Here is a 9753-nt window from a genome sequence, read left to right on the forward strand (position 1 = left end):
CCACAGCTTGCTGCTGAAGATCAGACAGATCCAGCTGGCGTCCTGACAGCCTGGGAAGAGCCCTGTCAGGCCAAGACAGAGGCAGTGTCCTCAGTCACCGCCCCGCCTCTCCACATCTACAAAGCCTGGCTCTCCAACCTCAAAGCACAGACAGGGAACCGACCACGTTGTGTTGGCCCATAACTCTTCATAGCATTTACAACAGTGTTTTATGAAATGGAGAGTCGTGAGATGGGCACAGTATATTTCTTTTCTCGGTTCCTTCAGAGCAGATTACAGAGCTCTGGACATTGAATTTGGTGCACTTGCAAATTACTTCTGGGTATTATGTGGTCAGGTCCTGCCCTTGCACCCATAACACACATTTTCCCTCCTTTAAATTCAGCTTAGTTCCATGGATATGTACAAATATATTCATGATTAATTTAAGATAGGTCAAATGTCTAAAAGTGTTAGTGTGGAAAGTGAGGATGATGATTTTACGCAGTGGACTCAAGCTTTTCGGTACATGACAGATATCAAATTTTAGGATGTTTTGCTAGCACAAAATTCAAAATGACATGAGCCAAGACAGAAATAATTGTAACACAGTCTATATCTACAGGACTGCAGCATCTTGCTGCATCTATAAAAATGTCCACACTATTCATTTTGTCCTCCATTAGCATCAGGCTTTTGTTAAATAGAATGACTTGCTTCCCTAATGTTAGATTCTTATATTTGGAGGACTGGGTCTCCATGTTTCAGGAGACATATAGTCTTCCAGCTTGACATTCCCCATGCCTCTGCCCCCTTACGCCAACATCACCACAAACGTGTGTATACCCAGGCAGTAAAGATAAGATTTTATTTGTTGATCAAAAGTACAGTGTGCTGGTGCAAACTCTAACTGAAGTGTTATATGTAGTATTTTTGTTGAACATATTTAATTCTGTGAGACAATCTACAATTGAGTGTGAATTTTTTTTTTAAGATTTATGTGTTTATGAGGTGCCTGGGTGGCTCAGTCAGTTGAGCATCTGCCTTTGGCTCAGGTCATGATCGCAGGGTCCTGGGATCGAACCCCACATCGGGTTCCCTGCTCAGCAGGGAGCCTGCTTCTCTCTCTCCCTCCTGCTTGTGCTCTCTCTTGCTATCTCCCTCTCTCTCTCTCAAGTATTATTTATTTGAGAGAGAGAGTGTGAGAGAGAAAGAGAGAGCGCAAATGGGGGTAGAGGGAGAGGGAGACTCCTCAAGCAGACTCCCCGCTGAGCATGGAGCCCAATGCGGGGCTCTATTCCAGGACCCTGAGGTCATGACCTGAGTCTAAACCAAGAGTCAGACCTTAACCACCTGAGCCACCCCGGTGCCTCTAAGTATGAATTCTTAACTGCTTTATCTCTTCTCCTCTCACTGTCCTGATTAGTATTATCTTGTTCATTTCCACAGATGAAAGAAAGGGAATGGGGGAAGAAAATGAATTCCTGGGCTGTCTGTTTTTTTTAAAAACTGATACCATTACATGCTTAAAAGATCGTAGTCTGGTAATATGTATATATTTTCAAATACCACATAAAAGGCAGTGTATACCTGATCAGCCTCTTGTCTTTTGTTTTTCCACTGAGTATTTTATACTGTAATGAGATCCATTTTAATACATGTAGCAGGGCCTTATTTAAAAAAAAAAATAACTCATGCTACTGGATCTTGTGAAGCTATCATGTTTTATTTAATCAGACCCCAAATTATGAATATCTAGTTTACCCTTTACAACTGTAGACAAAGCTGCAAGGAATGTTTGTATATTAATTTACAGCCTGTCATCTATCTATAAATATCACATCTGAATTTCCCCAAGTTCTGTACAATTCTCCTGGCTCTGAAACACAACTTCAAAGGTCAGTGAGGAGAAAGTAGGATACTAGACCTTGTGGGGAGCTAACCCCCTATTCTCACGCCTGCCATTGCGACCTCCAGCTGCCATGTTTATTTTTCATCAGTGCATCACTATTTGGCATTTCCCCTGACACATCAGACTGCTTCCCAGTTTCCTGCTTGCTGCCAGCGGGGCTTTTCTGCATTGAGCACCGAACACATTTCTACTCATCTTTTAAAACCTATTCGCACATCATCAGTCCTAGGCAAGCACCTTCCCTCTGCTTCCAGAATTAATCACCTTATTTGCATGCCCTCTACCGTGTACACATTTCTGTTACTGCCCAAATAACAATTTATTATAATTGTGTGTGTACATGTTTGACTTCCCTATTGGTCTCTAAGTTGCTGGCGGGTTGGGACTAGAACTTATTTGTTTTCCCATCTTTAATGCTAATCTCTGTCATCTAGACCCTTGACTAATGTTTGCTAAATGGCACAGGAGAAAATTCTAAGTGAATTTGGCTATATTTAAAAGAGAAAAACATTTGAGGCTCGGAGTCCATGGTTAGTTTTAGATCTTTAGGAGACAATGAGGACCTTTGTGGTAGAAAAGGCCCTTTGGAAGCGACAGAGGTGCTATGTAATCAGTAAGGAATTGAGGCACTCAGAGCACCTAAAATGCCGGATTACCTCAGTGCCGATCAGTGGAAAACCAAAGAGGATGAGAAGGACGACAAGCCCATCCGAGCTCTGGATGAGGGGGATATTGCCTTGCTGAAAACTTATGGTCAAAGCACTTACTCTAGGCAGATAAAGCAGGTTGAAGATGACATTCAGCAACTTCTCAAGAGAATTAATGAGCTCACTGGTATTAAAGAATCTGATACTGGCCTGGCCCCACCAGCACTCTGGGATTTGGCTGCAGATAAGCAAACACTGCAGAGTGAACAGCCTTTGCAGGTTGTGAGGTGTACGAAGATAATCAATGCTGATTCAGAGGACCCAAAGTACATTATCAATGTGAAGCAGTTTGCCAAGTTTGTGGTGGACCCCAGTGATCAGGTAGCACCTACTGACACTGAAGAAGGGTTGAGAGTTGGGGTGGACAGAAATAAGTATCAGATTCACATTCTGCTGCCTCCCAAGATTGACCCAACAGTTACCATGATGCAGGTGGAAGAAAAACCTGATGTCACATACAGTGATGTGGGTGGCTGTAAGGAACAGATTGAGAAACTTCGAGAAGTAGTAGAAACCCCATTACTTCATCCAGAGAGGTTTGTTAACCTTGGCATTGATCCTCTCAAGGGTGTGCTGCTCTTTGGTCCGCCGGGTACAGGCAAGACCCTCTGTGCCCAGGCAGTTGCCAACAGGACTGACGCTTGCTTCATTTGACTTACTGGATCTGAACTTGTACAGAAGTATGTTGGTGAGGGGGCTTGAATGGTTCGTGAGCTCTTTGAAATGGCCAGAACAAAAAAAGCCTGCCTTATTTTCTTTGATGAAATTGATGCTATTGGAGGGGCTCGTTTTGATGATGGTGCTGGAGGAGACAAGTGCAGAGAATGATGCTGGAACTGATCAATCAGCTGGACGGTTTTGATCCTTGAGGTAACATTAAACTGCTGATGGCCACTAACAGACCTGATACTTTGGATCCAGCACTGATGAGTCCAGGGAGATTGGACAGAAAGATTGAATTTAGCTTACCTGATCTAGAGGGTCGGACTCACATTTTTAAGATTCACGCTCATTCAGTGAGTGTTGAAAGAGATATCAGATTTGGGTTGTTAGCACGACTGTGTCCAAATAGCACTGGTGCTGAGATTAGAAGCATCTGCACAGAAGCTGGTATGTTTGCCATCAGAGCACAGCGAAAAACTGCTACTGAAAAGGATTTCTTGGAGGCTGTAAATAAGGTCATTAAGTCTTATGCCAAATTCAGTGCTACTCCCCTCTATATGACATACAACTGATCCCCGAAGGCTTTCGTGAAAACACCTCTTTTCATTGGAATCCTAACTTTATTAGACTTGTTAATAACCATTACACACACAAAAATAAAGCATTTCAAAATTGTTAAAAAAAGAAAAGAAAAGAAAAGAAAAGAAAAGAAAAGAAAAGAAAAGGCCCTTTGGAGAGATGGTGATATCAGCTTGTCTTCCTGCCTACTCTGTGTGAGTTTTGGCATTTTGTTTTGTATGACATTCTTCAGCTTGTTAGTATTACAATGTTGGAGGTTTTGCTAAGTGAATCAGAAAATTTCAAGTTACCAGGAAATAAAGTTGATAGAAGGCACAGCATGGCTACCAAAGTAAAAAATCTTGGGTAAGAAAGAAAGGATAACAACAACAAAAAAAGCTTAAGAGACCTTGAAATATTTATGTGTAATGAAGTTTGAAAAGGAACATGTGTCTAAATGAGATTATCCAGGGGGAAAGCCTTGCTCCAAGTATGCCGAATTACCATTAATCCTATTGGCAGAAATCATTTATTTCTGCTCTCAAAGTTTGTGTCAAAGACTCATATCTAGTTTTTAGTATAATTATTGTCTAAACTTCAGCATTTAAAAGTAATACTCTGAATTGACTGATTTTTTTAAAATCATAGATTATAGGAAAACAAATCCTCAACTTAAAAAGAAATTCACTTTAAAATGCTCTTCGCTTGGTTTTTTAAAATAGTTTATATGATGCAAAAAATCAGCTTCAAATTAAATAACATTCCTGGTAATTGAATAGAAATTTCTCCCAAATAAAAGCATTTTAAAGTCAAATTTGTAGTTATTGCTATAGCAACGAACAAGAATTTATAACCATTATATTAATGAATGACTCAATGTTTTAGATTTATAATCAGATGGAAAGATAATTTCATTTAGTATGAGCCCAGTGTTCTTTCTCGATATCTCTCTTAAGCTTATTCAAAGCCCTCCTTTAGAGATAATTTACATGGTATTACTGTTTTTAAATTTTTGCACATGATACAAAATTGAAAAAGTACAAAAGTATAGACAGAGAAAATAAAGTTTTATCACTTCCCTATTTTTAATGACCTCACCTATGTTCCCAGAAAGCAAGCAAGCACAGAACATATCTTTAATGTTTTTACTATTTATTACTGTGTTTGCTCATACTTCACAATGGCAACATATTGTATACACATTGTTCTGCTTTCACTTTTTTGCACTTAAGAGTGCAGATCTTTTCCTAATATGCTAAAGAGAGCTGTTTATTTCTATTTTTTTTTTTTCTGAGAGCTGTTTATTTCTAAAACTGCATTAGATTCTACTCATTGGTTCTATTACAATTTAGCTTAGTCTTCTATGGATGGACTTTTGGATTGTTTGCAATCTTTTACTTCTAGCAAATATAATGTAAATTCATCACTTGGCATCGGTGGGAGTAGGAATGTAATTACTGAGTCAAGGAACATGTAATTTTCAATTCTGATAGATAAAGCAAAATTGCTCCCCATAGAGGATATGCCAGATTAATATTCCTCCGAGCCATAAATAAGAGTGCCTATTGTCCGTATCATTATCAGTTGGGTGTGTTATAAACTTTTTTAATCTTAGTAACCTGAATTGTAAAAACATCTGTTTATGCTTTTAATATATAGTTCTTTATAAAGAAATCAGGCATTTTCATCCAAACAGAGCCATTTGTGTTCCTTTTTTTGTATTATTTATTAGCCATTAAAATAAACATAGCTTTATTGAGAGATAATTTATACGCTCTACAATTCTCCCCATTGTAAATGTGCAATTCAATTCAATGATATTTTTTAAAGATTTTATTTATTTATTTGAGAGAGAAGGAGAGAAAACACGAGTGAGGAGAAGGGCAGAGGGAGGAGCAGACTCCCTGCAGAGTAGGAAGCCCGATGCAAGGCTCAGTTCCAGGACCCCGGGATCAAAACCTGAGCTGAAGGCAGACGCTTAACTGACTGAACCACCCAGGTGACCCTCAATTCAATGATTTTTTAAAAAAAATTTGCTGTTATACAAACATTGTCACACTGTAGTTCTAGAACATTTGCAATACCTCAAAATGTCTTCTGACCATCTGCAGAAAATCCTCTATCCCACACCTGACCTACGAAATCACTGACATGCTTTCTTTCTCTTCAAATATACCTTTTCTGGATATTTCATATAAATGAAATCATATAATATATAGTCTTTTGGATCAGGCCTCTTTTAGTTATAATGTTTTAGGGATTCATCTAAGCTGTAGGATATATCAGTACTTTGTTCCTTTTTATTGCTGAGTAGTATTCCATTGTATGGATGTGCCACTTTTATTTATTCATCATTTGGTGGACATTTGGATGGTTTCCAGTTTTGGCTATTGTGAGTAATACTCCTGTCAACATTCACTTACAAATAGTTGTGTGTTCATATGTTTTCATTTCTCTTGGATGGGTTCCAAGAAGTGAAATTGCTGGGTCATATGGTAAGTCAATGTTTCACTTCATAAGAAACTAAAAATTGTTTTGCAATGTGGCTGTATCATTTTACCTTCCCACTAACAATCAAGAAGGGTTCCAGTATCTCCACATCTTTGCCTACATTTTGGACTATCTTTTTTTCTGATTACAGCCATTCTAGTAGGTGTTAATATCTCATTGTGATTTTAATTAGATTTGTATTTTAATTAATTTGTATTTCCCAAATGACTAATGAAACTGAACATATCTTCATATGTGTGTGGGTCATTTGTTTATTTTTTGCATATTATCTATTTAAATATATTGTCCATTATTTCTAGGAAGTTGTCCATTTCATCTCATTTGTTTTATTTTTTGGCATAGTTGTTTATAAATTACCTTATAATCTTTTAAGTTTCTGTAGCTATGGTAGTGATGTTTCCTCTTTCATTCCCAAATTGGGTAACTTGTATTTTCACTCTCTTTTCCCTCAGTTGGTTCAATTAAAGATTTGTCAATTTTGTTGATCTTTTCAAAGAACCAACTTTTAGTTTTATTGCTTTTTTTCTCTTGTTTTTGTTTTCTATTTTATTGGCTTCTGTTCTAATATTTATCATTTCCTTTCTTCTGTTTAGTTTGGGTTTAGTTTGCTCTTCTCTTGCTAGTCTTTTAAAGTAGAAACATAGATTACTGGTTTGAGAGTTTTTTTTTTCTTTTCTGGTATATGCCTTTAAAGCTGTAAATATCTCTCTAAGTACTGCTTTAGCTGCATGTCAGAATTTTGGTATAGTGTGTTTGGTTTTCATTCAATGCAACATATTTCTGAATTTACCTTATGATTTCTTCTATGACCTGAATTTGGTAGTTTGTATCCTCTATCCGTCCACTTTTTATTGGTTAGTCTAGTTAAGATTTGTCAATTTGTTGATCTTTCCAAAGAGCTAACTTTTAGTTTTATTGTTCTTTTCTTTTCTTTGTTGTTGTTGTTTTGTTTTTTAATTTAGAAGTGTGCTGTTTAATTCTCAAGTATTTGGGTATTTCCCAGATTTCTTTCTGTTTTGGTTTGCAAATTAATTCCACTGTGGCTGAAAACATAGTTTGTTTGATTTTTTAATTTACTGAGATTTGTTTTATGGCCTACCATCTGGTTTCATCCTGGAAAATGATCCATATACACTTGAAAAGACCAGGCATTCTGCATTGGTTGGGTGGAATATTCTACATAAGTTAGTTAATTTGAGTTGATTGATAGTGTTGTTCAAGTCTTCTGTACCCTTGCTGTTTCTTGTAAAGTAGTTCAATCAGTTATTGGCTCTTGGATATTGAAATCTCCAACTATCACTGTTGAATTGTCTACTTCTTTATCCCACTGTTCTTTTATTGACTTCTTTTAAAAGAAAATATTTTTAGTGAACCATTTGAAATTCTCTTGATTTTTAAAACTATTTAAAAAAATTCTCTCAATGGTTTCTCTAGGAATTATCAAATACATCTTAATTTATCACAATCTCCTGAAGATTAATACTAACCTAATTTTGGTAAAATACAGAAACTTTGCTCCAATGTAGCTCTATTCTTCCCCCCTTCTTTGTGCTATTATTGTTACATATATTACATCTGTTGTTATCAATTGAATAATACAGTGTTATATTTGTTGCTTTATACAATCTTATGTCTTTTAAAGAAGTTAAGGGAAGAAATGTGAAAAAAATATGCTTTTAAAGTATTTTATATTTGTCTACATTTCCAGTTCTTCATTTCTTCTTCTGTATTTGAGTTACCACCTGTGTCATTTAAGGCCAAAGGATTTCCTTTTAATGTTTTAAATGTTCTTTTCCTCTCTTCCCAAGAGCTCCAAACATATGAGTTAGCTCATCAAGAGCGTTTCACCAAGGGTAAAGAGACTTTGCCAAGAAGACAGGCCAGTTCTTAACCTGGAAATCAAGGCCTCTCCCTGTATTTAGGGGGAGTTTGATTATGACCAGATGAGAGAAAATTTAATTCAAGTATAAAGTAGGATCCTGACCAACAACCTATATCCTAGGTTTGGGAATGCTAAATTCAATGAGAATCTTTACACATCCAAAATGGGTACATTCATGCTTGCATAACTTGTTTTAAGAAAACAGATAATCCTCTGTAACTGCTGATGATTCTGCCCCATTGGGTAAATATGGGGCCAAATTTACTGGCCCAATTTGTACTGTAGGTCAGAATTTCAAACCTATGATTAAATTTCCTACCAAAACTATGTATTTGGAAATGCATACCTTGAAATTTATGTCTCTGTGAAGTTTGAACTAAATTACGTATTAACCAGAGGGAGACAGCAAATTCAACAAAGAAAAATTAAAACAAAATCTAATAGTGTGCTGCTTCATTTTTGCATTGTTCGCAATAAATAAAGCTAGAATAAAAAGAGGAGAGGACAATTGTCTAGACAAGACAGAAGATTGTTTTTGTAATAGACTTTACTCTTAAAAAGAAGCATTCTTCCCAGATTAAGTTGTGGCTCTATTATTACCTGATATTATCCATGAATCCCTTGCTTGGTACTCACATTATTTGAGTACTGACTCTATTATTAATCATCCTGAATATTATCATTACTGTTACCAAGGCATACAAGGATTTGTTTTTAAGTTTCAGAAGTTTTATTTTAAATCTTTTGCTCTACATTTTTCTTGATGACAATTTCTTATTTCTTTGAAATTTATATCCTTCTCTTTTATTTTCTGAGAAATGTCATGAAGTATTTTATTTCTGCTAACTTTTCCATGATGTTGAGAGCTGCAAAGATTTGTGAAGCTGAAATAAATTCCTTCTTAATCATTTTTGACATTTCTTTAATAACACGTACATGTAATTTCTCAGTTCTGTTGATTCATTGTACTTTAGAAATACTCCTTTAAGGTTAGTGGATGTTAGTCTCATTTTGTGGTAGGAGAAAAGAGTACAGAGGAGTTTGACAGCTATTTTAAGACAAGGGGAAAATTTTGTGTGTATGTGGGGTGAGCTTAATAAAGGTTTTTCATGCATTCCGCTGTTGTGTGAGGAGGCAGGACTACCAAAAATGGTGGATTGTGGGCTGACAATTTTTACTACTTGTGGAAGTTTCTTTAGGAGCCATGGGGTTGGAGAAAGAGTTTTAGAGGGCAGAATACCTTCTCTTTTCCTAGGACTCTGTTGGATTTTGCACTAAGAGTTCCCCAGAGTCAATATAGTGCCCTGAGAATCATCAGTGAATATATAAAATGATTCATCTCTATCCATCTCAGAATCACATTCTGTCTTATGGAACATTATTATAGAAGTTAACCTACAGAAGAACTAATTCTATTATTGCACTGCTTGAAATAGGCTACTTAAGAACCCTGATCCCATGTCCCCATAAAATTTGCATCATTAAACAAAAGATACATTTAGCAGGGGAGATGAAATTGGGTGGACATGATATATTGCTTC

The 9753-nt window shown here is 36.5% G+C and overlaps 1 pseudogene; it reads left to right on the forward strand.

The window, feature by feature from the left end:
- The first annotated feature begins 2493 nt into the window (after positions 1-2493).
- LOC116635302 lies at positions 2494-3833 on the forward strand (annotated as a pseudogene).
- The last annotated feature ends 5920 nt before the right edge of the window (positions 3834-9753 follow it).

The sequence above is a fragment of the Phoca vitulina genome, unplaced genomic scaffold (genome assembly GCF_004348235.1).
Source record: "Phoca vitulina isolate PV1807 unplaced genomic scaffold, GSC_HSeal_1.0 scaffold10, whole genome shotgun sequence".
Taxonomy (NCBI): Eukaryota; Metazoa; Chordata; class Mammalia; order Carnivora; family Phocidae; genus Phoca; species Phoca vitulina.